The 12,893-nt window shown below is 50.6% G+C and overlaps 1 long non-coding RNA gene across 1 annotated transcript in view; it reads left to right on the top strand.

The window, feature by feature from the left end:
- The window catches only part of LOC105535783, a 15,982-nt gene extending 3,318 nt beyond the window's left edge, over nt 1-12,664 (top strand). Inside the window, exons 3-6 of the long non-coding RNA XR_001005500.1 lie at nt 2,030-2,101; nt 6,776-6,860; nt 12,134-12,226; nt 12,332-12,664. This is a non-coding gene — a long non-coding RNA (uncharacterized LOC105535783). The remainder of the gene's footprint in view (nt 1-2,029; nt 2,102-6,775; nt 6,861-12,133; nt 12,227-12,331) is intronic.
- The last annotated feature ends 229 nt before the right edge of the window (nt 12,665-12,893 follow it).

Below are 12,893 nucleotides of genomic sequence, written 5' to 3' on the forward strand. Positions count from 1 at the left end.
ACATGCCTATAATTCCAGCTACTCAGGAGGCTGAGGCACACCAGAATCGTTTGAACACAGGAGGTGGAGGTTGCAGTGAGCCAAGATCACGCCCCTGCACTCCAGCCTAGGCTACAGGGTGAGACTATGTCCCTAACAAAAAACAAAACACAGGAGCTGGAAAAAGACAATTGTGGCTGGCCGTGGTGGCTCACACCTGTAATCCTAGCATTTTGTGAGACTGAGGTGGGTGGATCGCTTGAGCCCAGGAGTTGAAGACCAGCCTGGGCAACATGGCAAAAACCTGTCTCGATAACACACACACACACACACACACACGCACACACACACACACACACGCCAGGTGGCATGCGCCAGGAGGTGGAGGTTGCAGTGAGCCGAGATTGTGCTACTGCATTCCAGCCTGTGCTGCAGCCTGGACTGCATTCCAGCCTAAAGACTTAGAATTGTAAGGTGACAGGGCTTTGCATGTCACCTTGTTGCATGTCAGTGGAATACTTTTGAGCGAGGCAGCCTGTGTGGGGGTGGTCAGAGCTATTTCCCACTGGCCCAGTGGTCATCCCATGGTGTTCCCCTTGACGGTCTTGTCCGTGGGCCACCAGGATGAATTTCCCCACAGGATTGTCATTGTGATGTCAAGGACCAAAGCCAGAGGTGTAGGTAGGCATGGCTGATAGAAGAGTGAGATGTGTAATCAGCCCTGACCCACAGATGACAGATGGGCCATCCTGCCCGAAATAGCCCTTACTGTGTATGCCAGACTCCGCCACGCTGGTGTGCCACACCAGAACCTGCCCTAGGTTCAGAGTCCCCTTCAGTATACTGTGTCAGGATCACAAATTCAACAATATGTGCATAAGATGAGACTTTAGCTGTCCCTGATGTGTGGTTCTTCTCTAGACGAACTCTTTTCGTGTTGCTGAGACCGTGAACCACTGTTAACACCAGCCAACTTTTAGGAAACGTTTACCACCTGGTTCTGTGCCAGTCTTCTCCTTGTCCTTTCCAGAACAGGTTTGACCAGGTGACGTCTAGATAGCTCATCCAGGGCTTCTTGATTCTGGCAGAGGAGGTTGATTGGTGCAGTGGGGCCCATGAGAGGTGTCTCCGTCCTGCCAGGAAGCAGGTGGACCATGGTGTTCCACGAGGTCTGTCCTCTGGAGATCTGGGGCTTTGTGTCCCGCAAGAGTGGGTGCATGCAGGTTCCCTGGGCGTGACGTCTGGGAAGTAGACAGAAGTGAGGTGAGGGTGTCTTTGTGCTGGCCCCAGTTTTACCCTCTTTGGGGCCATCATGAACGCATTGGGTTTCTCTTGTGCCTGCTTAGGTTTAGTGTCTTCAGGGATCCCTTATCATTGTTGTGTCTTGGAATATCTGACTCAAAAGCTGGAGGGCTTTGGCATCAAACCTACTTGTATCCTGGTCCTGAACGCCTTACCACCACTCTCTAGCTTTGGTTCTTTTTATGATCCTCAGTTTCCTCATCTGGAGAACAGGAGTACACTGAGGTGATTTTTCTTAAGATCACACAGTCCCTGTCTTCCACGTCCGAAGAACTCTGCCAGCTTCTCATCTGGAGGGTCTTTCCTTTACCTCTCCTGGTTGGGGCAGGTTCCATTTATGTGGGACAAGACGGAAGCTGCTTCATCCTGTGCTCTGCTGTGCCACTGTCCCGGCTCAGGCCATTTTCCAGGCTTCTGACACTGGTCTCCGATTTCAACAAGCCCTGGATCTTTTTCTGCCCCTGTGTGCAAAGTGATTACAGGCTGCTTGTGTCTTGGTTATTGGTAATAAAGGAAAAGTTACAAGGTTTTCCTCCTGTGGAGAGGAACCATTGTCCATTTCAGACGGGACGACCTCAGGGGACTGTGTCAGTGACCCGAGATGGGCTAGACAAGCTGTTAGTACATTCGTCTCCTGAGACCCTGATTCCCCAGGTGTGTTTTCTGTGGGTGAATGTTGTGGTTTCCTGGACTTGCCATAAGCAGTGTCAAGTGCATCAGTCACATCTTGGCTTTTTGTGCCCCGCAGGAGTGTCACACGACTGCTGCCCCATGTGTGTGAGAGGTGTCCTCTGGGAGAGCATGGATTCTGAGGTCCCAGGTAAGTGGGGTTCTGCTCAGTTCCCTAGAGCTCGAGTTCTCTGCAGGCTGTGAGGCCAGAGGTGATTGGGTGCTGAGGGGTGGGGAGCGAGGGCACAGATGAAGGCTGCTTCACTTTGCTCCCGTCTTTGCTTCCTCAGCAGGCAGGGACGGGTTTGGACCCTCTTCTGCCTTCAGGGGCTGCTGCCGAGAAGGTGCTCCCTGAGCTTGATTTGGGCTCTGAGAGTCCTTGAGAAAGACCCTGTGATGTTGAGAGGAAAACCGTGTGTTGGAATGGACAGAGGGGCTGCGTTTCCGATTCAAGCCTGGATTCATACCCAGTGGCTGGCTGAGTGGTCTTCTGTGAGCCTCAGTGGAACAGATAGCCAATGTTGCTACCCTCCAGCCCAGTCTGTCTGTTTGTTTTATTTATTTATTTATTTATTTATTTATTTACTTATTGAGACAGAGTCTCGCTCAGTCGCCCAGACTGGAGTGCAGTGGCGTGATCTCGGCTCACTGCAACCTCCACCTCCCGAGTTCAAGTGATTCTCCTCCCTCAGCCTCCTGAGCGTTTGGGATTACAGGTGCTTGCCATGACGCCTGGCTCGTTTTTTGTATTTTTAGTAGAGATGGGGTTTCACTGTGTTGATCAGGCTGGTCTCGAACTCCTGACCTCTGGTGATCCACCCGCCTCAGCCTCCCAAAGTGCTGGGATTACAGGTGTGAGCCACTGTGCCTGACCAATTTTTATTTTTATTTTTATTTTCTTTTGAGACAGAGTGTCCCTGCGTTGCCCAGGCTGGAGTGCAGTGGCACAATCTTGGCTCACTGCAACCTCCGCTTTCTGGGTTCAAGTGGTTCTCCTGCCTCAGCCTCCCGAGTAGCTGGGATTACAGGTGCCCGCCACCACGCCTGGCTAATTTTTTTTTGTATTTTTAGTAGAGTTGGGGTTTCACCGTATTGGACAGGCTGGTCTGGAACTCCTGACCTCAGATGAGCCACCTGCCTCGGCCCCCCGAAGTGCTGGGATTACAGGCGTGAGCCACCACGCCCGGCCAGCCCAGTCTTTGAGAAGAGCCCCAGGATTCTCAATATTTCTGCCGGTGTTTACCTTCCTTTCAGCTTCTGGCAGGGAGTGGTAAGTGATCTCGGGGAATCAGAAGTCGCACCTGTAATCTTAGGCTGTAAGTCTGCTCGTTGCAATGTCAGCGGTTCTGTTCTAGGTAAGACCATTGCCCAGAATGCTGGCATTGGCCTCCTTTCTGGGCTTGCCCTCTGCGCTTTCTGACCCTGCATTCGAAAGTGATCATGGGCTGCCCGTGCCCTGGTCATTGGTGGTGCAGGGAGAGGAACTGCCGGGAGCACTTCCCCGTGTTTGGAGGGTGCGCTCCTGTCTCTCCCAACCCCCGGAGCTTTCCCACACCTCCTCCCTCCCACCACCTCTTCGATGCCTCCTGGTGCCTGGCATCGTCTACTGAGTTGTGTTGCGCTTCTCCCTGGCCCAGGGCAGGTTAGTGTGAGACGTGAGGGAAGGGTGTGAGGTGAAGGGTTTGGCCTCAAGGAGCAGAAGGGCTGGGTGTGGAGCTGAGACAGGGCAGCCCTGCTCCTTCCTCCCGGAAGCTTTCTCTGCCTCCACACCTCTCCTTCCGCGTCCTTATCCAACCCCCTCTGCACCAAGCTGACCCCACAGAAATTGTTGCCTGACTTGTCTCCTGGCCCTCTTTGCTGTGGTCTTAAGGGTAGTGTCTGAATTTTGTTCCCTACTTTGTTCTGTCTGCCAGATGGTCAGTATTCCGACAGCGTGGGACAAAGGATAAACTGCAGCCTGAGCAACCCCGCCTCTATAAGAACTAAAAATTGGCCATGCGTGGCGGTGCCTGCCCCTGTAGTCCCAAGTACTCAGGAGGTTGAGGCAGGAGGCTCTCTTGAGCCCAGGAGGTCAAGGCGGCAGTGAGCCATAGGCGTGCCACTGCACTCAGCCTGGGCCACAGGGTGAGACCCTGTCTCAAGAAAGAACAACAAGAAAGGGAGAGTCCCTCCATTGTTAGGAGATGGGTTCATTGCATTTTGTGGTGTTGGAGAAAAATACTGAGTCAGCACCTACGTGGGATTGGTGGGAGCAGATTTCCCCTTCAGAGGATTCTGAGGTGACTCAGTTCTGTTGGCCTTGACCTTATATGGCCACTGGGGAGGATTTTCGCCCCAGCTTGTGGGGAAAGGAATCAAGGACCAGAGACAGGCAGGGGAGAATATCACTGAGGGATTTATGGCAGCAGCCTCCACACGGCTTCCCCACAACCTCCTCGGTGCTCGCCAGACGCTGCTGGAGAAACAGCACAGTCAGTCCCAAGAACATCACGGTCCCAGCATCCTCTTGAACTTAGTAACAGTTGGCCTGACAGATGAAGCGGTTGTCATCCCTGCCTTAGAAGTTCTCCAGCCCCCTTTCTTAGAGATGAGCTGCTGTTTCGTTCTGGCTATTCAGGTGAGAACAGTTTAGTCAGCATTTTCGCAACACTGTGTAGAGAGGCCTGGTGAGAGGTGTTGGGACGCAGGAGAGTGGCAGACCGCAGGGCCCAAGGTAAGGTTTCGGGTCCATCTCTGGAACTTTGGCTTTTTGCACCCTATAAAGTCACGTTCCCTTATTTCTGGTGCTTTAGTGGTGATGTAGGGAGAGGTGAGGATGAGAAGAGGGGCCGCATCCCATGGATTCCCAGATCCAGACTCCTCTTCCCTGGGAAACCTGGATTGGAGCTGGCCCTCCTGTGCCTTCAGGGGCTGTGGAGGAGGAGGCCCCTGCAGGGACCTGCCCGGGGCGAGTGCTGGGGCTTTTCCTGCAGTGCAGCAGCAGCAAGTCATAATGGAAAATGGCTGGATTAAGGGCCGTCCGTATCTGGCCCTTAGTTCTTCCTCTGCCACCACCTGGCTCTGACCATTTTCTTTCCAGTTGTAATCAATGGTTTAGATTTATCATAGCGACACTGTAGGGGTCCACAGCCAAATGACTCAGGAAAAATGATGCAGATTGAGTCTGGAGGAATCCCTGTGCCGGCTTCCTCATGCTCTCTCCCTCCCTCAGAAATACGTGGAACCCACTCTCCCCTCAGCAGTGAAAATGCTTTCAGCCTGTGTGCAGTGTTTCTGCCCAGGGAAGCCCAGTAGGGACTCCATGCCCGGGGTTTTTACTGGGAGCTGGTTATGTAGACACCATCGGCCTAGCATGCACCAGAATTCCAGACTTCCAGGAGGAAAACAGGCGCCTGTACCACATTATTTGCATAGAGAGACTGTGTCCAGTGAACAGCTCTGATCAATAAACTGTTGACTGGGAACATCTCTAGAGCCAAGTTCCCAGATACCAGCAAAGGGCCGTCTGACCTGTTTTGAATCTCAATTTCCTGATACAGAAAACAAAGGTAGGGCAGAATTGATTTTTACGGATGTGACCTCATGATCCTGCTCTCTAGTCCCCAGATTTTTCCAGGGCTTTTGTCAGAGGTGTCTCCCCTTTGAGTCCCTTTGGTGGTTAGGTTTTATGGGATTTTGCAGGACAGATGGCAGCTGCAGGAGTCTTGTACTGTCCCTAACTTGGGTCATCCCACAGGCCCTGGTGCCATCCTCCTGCTCTTCCTGACTCTCCTTGTGTCCTTTTCTGCTCCTGCATCCGAAAGTGATCATGGGCTGCCTGTGCCTAGGTCATTGATAGTGCAGGGAGAGGAACACCGGAAGAAGTTGTCCCCGTGTTTGGAGGGTCCACCCTATCCCATCCGAACCCTAAAGCTTTCACACACTCCTGTTTTTCTCCTGCCAGCCCTTGAGGAGTCTGGTGCTTTCTTGGCTGCCACATGAGAGTCAGTGCTGGGGGACATCATGCTTAGGTCTTTCTCAGCTTGACCTCTCTTTGCAGAAACCAGGCTCTGTGTATAGAGGCGTGGATCTGGGTTGTAGAGCATCAGTCCGGCTCATGGGAAGGGAATGTGATGTATAGTGAGTTGTGGTGCATCGCGGTGGATAGCACAGTTTTGAATGAGTGCAATATTGGCATGTACAGTGATATCCACAGAATTTCCATGAAGTAACTTCCTGAAGGTGGTTTCTATAGCACTTGAATAGGAGGGGAGGTGAGGAGCACATGTACCAGGGAAGAGGGGACAACATGAGGGAGACTTTGAGGTTGGGGTGAGCAGGGCTGACCGCGTGTATGTGTGTAACTTGGGGACAGGATAGGGTAACATCTTTACATCTTTACATGTCATTGGCCTGGAATAGGGGGTCCTGAAGGGTTTGTCATAAGAAAGAGAAAGTGTTCATTGCTGCAAGGGCAGCATAGCTGTGTTCTGAGAGGCAAAACACTTCCCTCACTTCCCACCCAAGAGTTTCGCCTGCTTTCTTGCCCCTCTGAGGTGTGCGTTGGTGTCACTCACTGGCCACCGTTCCAGCTCTTAATTCCTCTGCCTTTTGTGCTGGCCTTCAGGGCTCCCCTGAGGGTGACTGGTTCTCAGGTTGGCTGGAGGAATGGGTGGAGTTGTAAGATCAGGAATAAAGCTAGAGAGGGAGGACCAAGTGGAAGTCACTGATGCAGCCGCCTTCTAGCCTACCCCACCCTAATTGAGAGGTCGCTTTTTCCTGTTGAACATGTTGGATAGTGGGATGTGTTATAAGAAGTGATGTGTGTGGCTTCTTGTCATTGCAGGATTGTCAGCTGACCTCTGTCCTGTGGGCCCAGTGGCCCCAGGTGACATTTCTTCAAGAAGAGGCTGAACTGTGGTGCTTGTAAGGTATGAATCTTGGGTGCTTCTCTAGAGAATGCACTGGTGTTCAGGCTGCAAGGACGAAGGCTTTGAGGTCACTAGAAGGGAGGCAGAGGCTGCTTCCCATTGCTTGCTCCTCAACTGAGGCCCACAGGGACATGTGACACCCTCTTTTCCTCCTCTGCCACTCCACTGTGTGAAGCACGGTGGGGTTACAGAGCTCCCCTTGGGCTCTGAGTCATCCTAGTGTGGATTGGCCTAGTTTGTTGAAGTGGGAGGAGTACTGCATTTTGGAGGCAGGCAATTAACTAGTGGTTTTCTCTGGACTTGGTGACAATCTTTGTTATCAAGTGATTTACGGATTTTTTTTTTTTTTTTTTTTGAGACAGGGTCTCACTGTCACCCAGCCTGGAGTGCAGTGGTGCAGTGATGGCTCACTGCAGCCTCGACCTGGGCTCAAGTGATCCTCCACCTCAGCTTCCTGAGTCACTGGGACCACAGGTACATGCTGCTGCACCCAGCTAATTTTTAAAATTTTTCTGTAGAGGCGGAGTCTCACCATGTTGCTCGGGCTTGTTTTGAATTCCTGGGCTCAAGCAATCCTTCCACCTTTTCTTCCCAAAGTGCTGGGATTATGGATAGTAAGCCCATGCCTGGCCGATGTATGGATAGTAGTATCACACAGTCCTAACTTCCTAAGCCAGTGAATTCTCAACGTTTCACCCAGAGTTGATCTTCCCTCTCATTATCTTATGAGGGAAACATTGAAGTAGTGGTTCTCAAACTGTGGTCCCAGAACCAGGCACCATCCCTATTACTTGGGAACTTGTAAGAAGTGCAAGTGCTTAGCCCTGTCCCGACCTACTATATCAGAAGTTTTGGGGCTGGAGCCAGCAATCTGGCTTAACATGCTCTCCAGGTGATTCTTACTCGTGTTCAAGTTTGAGAAATCAAAGCATGTTAGAAATCTTTGAGAATCAGAAGCAGCTGCTGCAATTCTAGGCTGCGAATCTGGTCACTGACTTGTTTCCAGGTCTCTTAGTTTGGGTTCTTCCTAAGCTGCTGGCAATGCCTCCCCTCTCAGCTCACTCACTGCCCTGTTTTGCCCCCTGTATTCGAAAGTGATCGTGGGCTGCCTGTGCCCTGGTCATTGATAGTGCAGGGAGAGGAATCAATGAAAGCACTTCCCCGTGTTTGGAGGGTCCACTCCTGTCCCTTCCAAACTCTGGAGCTTTCGTACATGTCTTTATTCTCATCAGTGATGTTACCTCCTGGTTCCTGGTTGTCATGCCAGACCCCTGTTTCCTCATTAGGGATGGCGCCAGGTTCAACAGGCCGGAGAAGAGACCTGGAGCCAGTGAAGGAAACAGGGTTTATTTGGGGGAACTTCGAGGGCAGTTGGCAGTCTAGTGGTGGTGGGCTGAATGGAAGCACCTCATCCGCTTGTAAAAAGCATGCAGATTATATAGCACCTTCTCCCAGTAACCTCCACATGGCAACCTTCGTTTCCTAAGAAGCCATTGTTATGTCCATCTACCATACACTGGTGCTGTGTGGTTCATTGAGTGCCCCTTGTGCCCAGCATGGTGGAGGGTACTCAGAGGCTAAAGGAAAGGACGGTGAAGCAGAGACCTGCCTCACTGAGTTTATGTCTCTGAGCTGGTTTTGGAGCCACAATAGTGGTTACCCCTTCCTAGAGCTACACGCAGAAGCTCTGTCTGCCTCCCCATCACACTCCTTCCCACCTGTCAGCACTGGTCACACTGTCTGGGGATTCTTGGTTTGCTTCTCATGCCCCCTCTGCTGTGAGCTTCCTCAGGGCAGTGCCTCTGTCTTGTTTCACGTCATGCCTGGTAACTGACATGTTGCACCTGGACACAAAGTAAATGAGAAGACACATTGTTGTAAGGTGACAAGGCTTATCCCATTGAGCAGTGCTGGGGTTAAAAATGTCCTAGAGCAAGCCAGCTGTTACAGTCCACCTTCAGTCCTGGCCGTGAGCAGCGTCCGTGGTCCACCAGGGGTGGATTTTCCCTCTGGCCTTAGATTACAGTGGCAAGGGCTGGAGTAGTAATTGAGGGAGACAATGTGCGGTATAGTCAGATGTATGAACACAGCTCTTACACACTAGATGGTGGGCGTGGGGCTCTCCCACCCCACCTGTTCGTTACCCATCCCAGGTCTGTGCTGATCACTGCCAGACATAGCCTGCTCCAAAAGCCTTCTGACCTCGGCATCCTTTTGTTTTTAATTTTTATTTTTAAGACAGAGTCTCGCTCTGTTGCCCAGGCTGGAGTGCAGTGGTGCAAACACAGCTCACTGCAACCTCTGCCTCCCGGGTTCAGTGATTCTTGCGCTTCAGTCTCCCGAGTAGCTGGGATTAAAGATGTACACCACCATGCCCAGCTAATTTTTGTATTTTTAGTAGAGATAGGGTTTCACTATGTTGGCCAGGCTGGTCTCATGTGATCCACTTGCCTCAGCCTCCCAAAGTGTTGGGATTACAGGCAGGAGCCACCACACCCAACCTGTTGTTAAAATTTTTATTGTCTATATTTGAAGTTTACAACATGATGTTATAGAATAATGGGACGGATATAGATAGCACGGTGGTTACTGTGGTGAAGCCGATGAACATATCTGGCATCTCACATAGTCACCGTTTTTAATGTGTGTGAGGAGCAGCTGAAATCTACTTAACAGAAATCCCTTATGTTGTGCATGAGCCATCTAAACTTACTCATCCTGTGTATCTGCTACTTGGTGTCCTTTGACCTACATCTCCTTATTTCCTCCAGCTCATGCCCATGATAATCGCCATTTTATTCTCTATCTGTGTATGCTTGACCTTTTTTTAATTTTTTTTTTTAACATTGCACACATAAGTGAGATATGCACTGTTTGTCTGTGTCTAGTTTATTTCGTTTAACATAGTATCCTCCAGGTCCATCCATGTTGTGGCAAATGACAGGATCTTTCTCTCTCTCTCTCTCTCTCTTTTTTTTTTTTTTTTTTTGAGACCAGGTCTCCCTCTGTTACCTGGGCTTAAGTGACCCTCCCACCTCATCCCCCTGGGTAGATGGGACTGCAGGTACATGCCACCATGCCTGGTTAATTTTTGTATTTTTTTTACAGATGGGGTTTCACGATGTTGCCCAGGCTGGTCTCCAACTCCTGGGCTCAAACCATCCTTCTGCCTTGGCCTCCAAAAGTGCTGGGATTATAGGCATGGGCCACCATGCCTAGCCCAGGGTCGTCGTCGTCGCCTTCTTTTTTTTTTTTTTTTTTTTTTTTCTGAACTGGAGTTTTGCTCTTGTAGCCCAGGCTGGAGTGCAGTGGCACAGTCTCAGCTCACTGCAACCTCCGCCTCCAGGTTCAAGTGATTCTCCTGCCTCAGCCTCCCGAGTAGCTGGGATTACAGGTATGTGCCACCACGCCCGGCTAATTTTTTGTATTTTTAGTAGAGATAGGGTTTCACCATGTTGGTCAGTCTGGTCTTGAACTCCTGACCTCAGGTGATCCACCCACTTCGGCCTCCCAAAGTACTGGGATTACAGGTGTGAGCCACCGCGCCCGGCCAAGGGTCTTCTTTTTATGGGTGAATGTTTTGTTTTTTTTGTGTGTGTGTGTGTGTGTGTGTGTGTGTATGCCACATTTTCTTTTTCCATTCATCTGTTGATGGTGACTTAGATTGTTTCTGTATCTTGGTGATTGGTAGTAATGCCGCAGTGAATATTGGAGTGCAGATGTCTTTGTGAGGTGTGATTTGATCTCTGTTGAGTATGTGTCCAGAAAAGGGATAGCTGGGTCTATTTAATGTATACTGATAAGCAGCACACAGCGGGCACATCAGTTAGCATAGATGCCATTTCTCTCACAGTCTGCCGACCCCTTCCTAGAGTTACGTTTTTCTTGTTCCTGAGACAATAATGTGGCTGTAAGTACTAACAGAGACAGTGGCATTTGTGGGATGCTTATGATCTCCCAGCCCCTGTGTTAAGTGTTCTCTGTGTCTGTTTCAGGTGGGTCCGCTGTGTGCCGAGGCTCCATGGGATGTGTCGTCTTCATAGCAGCAGGGCTCTGGACCATGGGTCCCTAAGGTGAGATTTTTAGACTGTTGTCTGGAATATGTTTTTTTGCATCCTACAGAGTCATATGCTATTCCTGGGGCTTGGATGATGTAGGGGAAACAAGGTAAAAGTGGTATCCCGTGGTTCCCCGTTCTGTCCTGCTGTGAGGCTGTCTTCTCACATGCCTTCAGTGGCTGTTGCAGAGGAAGGGCCTCCAGAAATCTGGATGGGTAAAGTGAGTTCCCTGGGGGAACCTTCCTCCCTGCTTGAGCGCTGGTGTCCGCAGTATGCTGTGATCTGGATTAGCAGTGAGTTTTTCATTCGGGGTGTGCATGTATGATGTTAGGACCACATGCTCCTGACCTTTTCCAACCCAAAAGCATTTCCATTTTTTAAATGCTGAAAGTGTCTTGACTCCTTTTGGGGTCTTAGAAGTACACACAGTGGCCGTGGCTAGGCCTCTGCTCAGCTCAGCTGCTCTCCCTGTCTCAGGCCATTCCTCAGGCCCTTGACACCAGCCTCCCTCCCTTGCTGGCTCTCTTCTGTCCTTCCCTGTTCTTGTATCCAAAAATGACCATGGGGTTGCCTGTGCCCCGATCATTCATAGTGCAGGGGTAGGAGTGCTAAGAGATGTTTTCCCTGCGTTGGCCCAGCCTTCCCTTTCAAACCCTGGAGCTTTCCCATGCTGCAGCCTTTTTCCTGCCAGCCCTTCAGAGCTTGGGCCTTTGTAGGCCCGTGTGATATGATGACTAGACCCACCCGCTGACTTCTGAGGGTTCATTTTGTCTTTTCATGTTAGGGATCCTCCTGCCAGAAACCAGTCTGCATTTCTCTTTGGGCCCCACGCTGGCATGAATTCAGATAGCAGTGAAGGGCACACGTGAGAATTGTGAATCACGGGCTTTGTTTCATGAAATGTGAAATCCGTATTGTTTCTCCAGGCGCTATCAGTAATGTCGAATAAATGGAGAAAGTTGTAGGTGGGACTAGGAAAGCTGTATTCCTGTGGATCACTCTAGCTGGTCATTTGCCCCGATTGTGAACTGTTTGAAAGAAAAACAGAACTAAGATGTTTGTCCTTTTGTGTCCTTTCTGTTGGGATTTTTAATTTGGTGTGCCTGAATGAGGAGCTTTGCCCTGCTTGAATGGGACCCCTCTCCGTGGTGTCAGCTTGGGGAGGAGGAGATGGCCCTGGAGACTAAATACTTGTATGCTTTCTTACCCTCTTAGGTCTCAGCCTTAGATTCAAGGACAGTCCAAGGAAGTCCTAAGACCATGGAGTTGGTGACCTGGGATCTGGGTTTGCTGGTATTTCTTACCATGGTGAGTTGATGCCAAGAGCTGGAACCCACAGCCAGAGGCCCGACTGGTCTGTGCTTATGCAGATGGGAACTTTGAATCACTGGTCTCACTTGTTCTCTGTTGCAGAATCTCTTGGTGGTGTTTATGGACACCAGAGGGGCAGAGAATAGAGAGTGAGGCCACCACATGAAGCGTCATGTGGTGCTCCCTGCTGCCTGCTTAGAGCTGCTCCCTGCTGCCTGCTTAGAGCACCCCGGATCCACTGTTCAATCTGCACAAGATTCGGGGTCCAGACATGGGAGACTTCAGCTGCCTCGGAGGACCGTGGACAGGGAAGGCCAGCCCTGCATCCCTCTGGCCATGCCTGGAATGACTTTAATAACTAAGAGTTTTATTCCTGAATTTGTAGCTGTCGTTCACTTTTTACCCACCCATTCAATAAACCTTACAGAATTGCTCCATCTGCCTCTTAAATCAGTGACAACCCGTGAGCCTGCAAGACTGGCTTTGGAGAAGGTAGGCCATAGGCCAGATCTGATTTTCACTCTTGGAGCCTTTCCTATTCTTCATGCATATGTTCTGGAGACTGGACTCAGAGGTTATTGTTCGAGGTGCACATTTGGAACTAGGAGGTGAACAAGTGCTGATAGTTGGTTCACATTTAGGCATTTAGGACCCATGAGAATTG

The sequence above is a fragment of the Mandrillus leucophaeus genome, unplaced genomic scaffold (assembly GCF_000951045.1).
Source record: "Mandrillus leucophaeus isolate KB7577 unplaced genomic scaffold, Mleu.le_1.0 Scaffold150, whole genome shotgun sequence".
Taxonomy (NCBI): Eukaryota; Metazoa; Chordata; class Mammalia; order Primates; family Cercopithecidae; genus Mandrillus; species Mandrillus leucophaeus.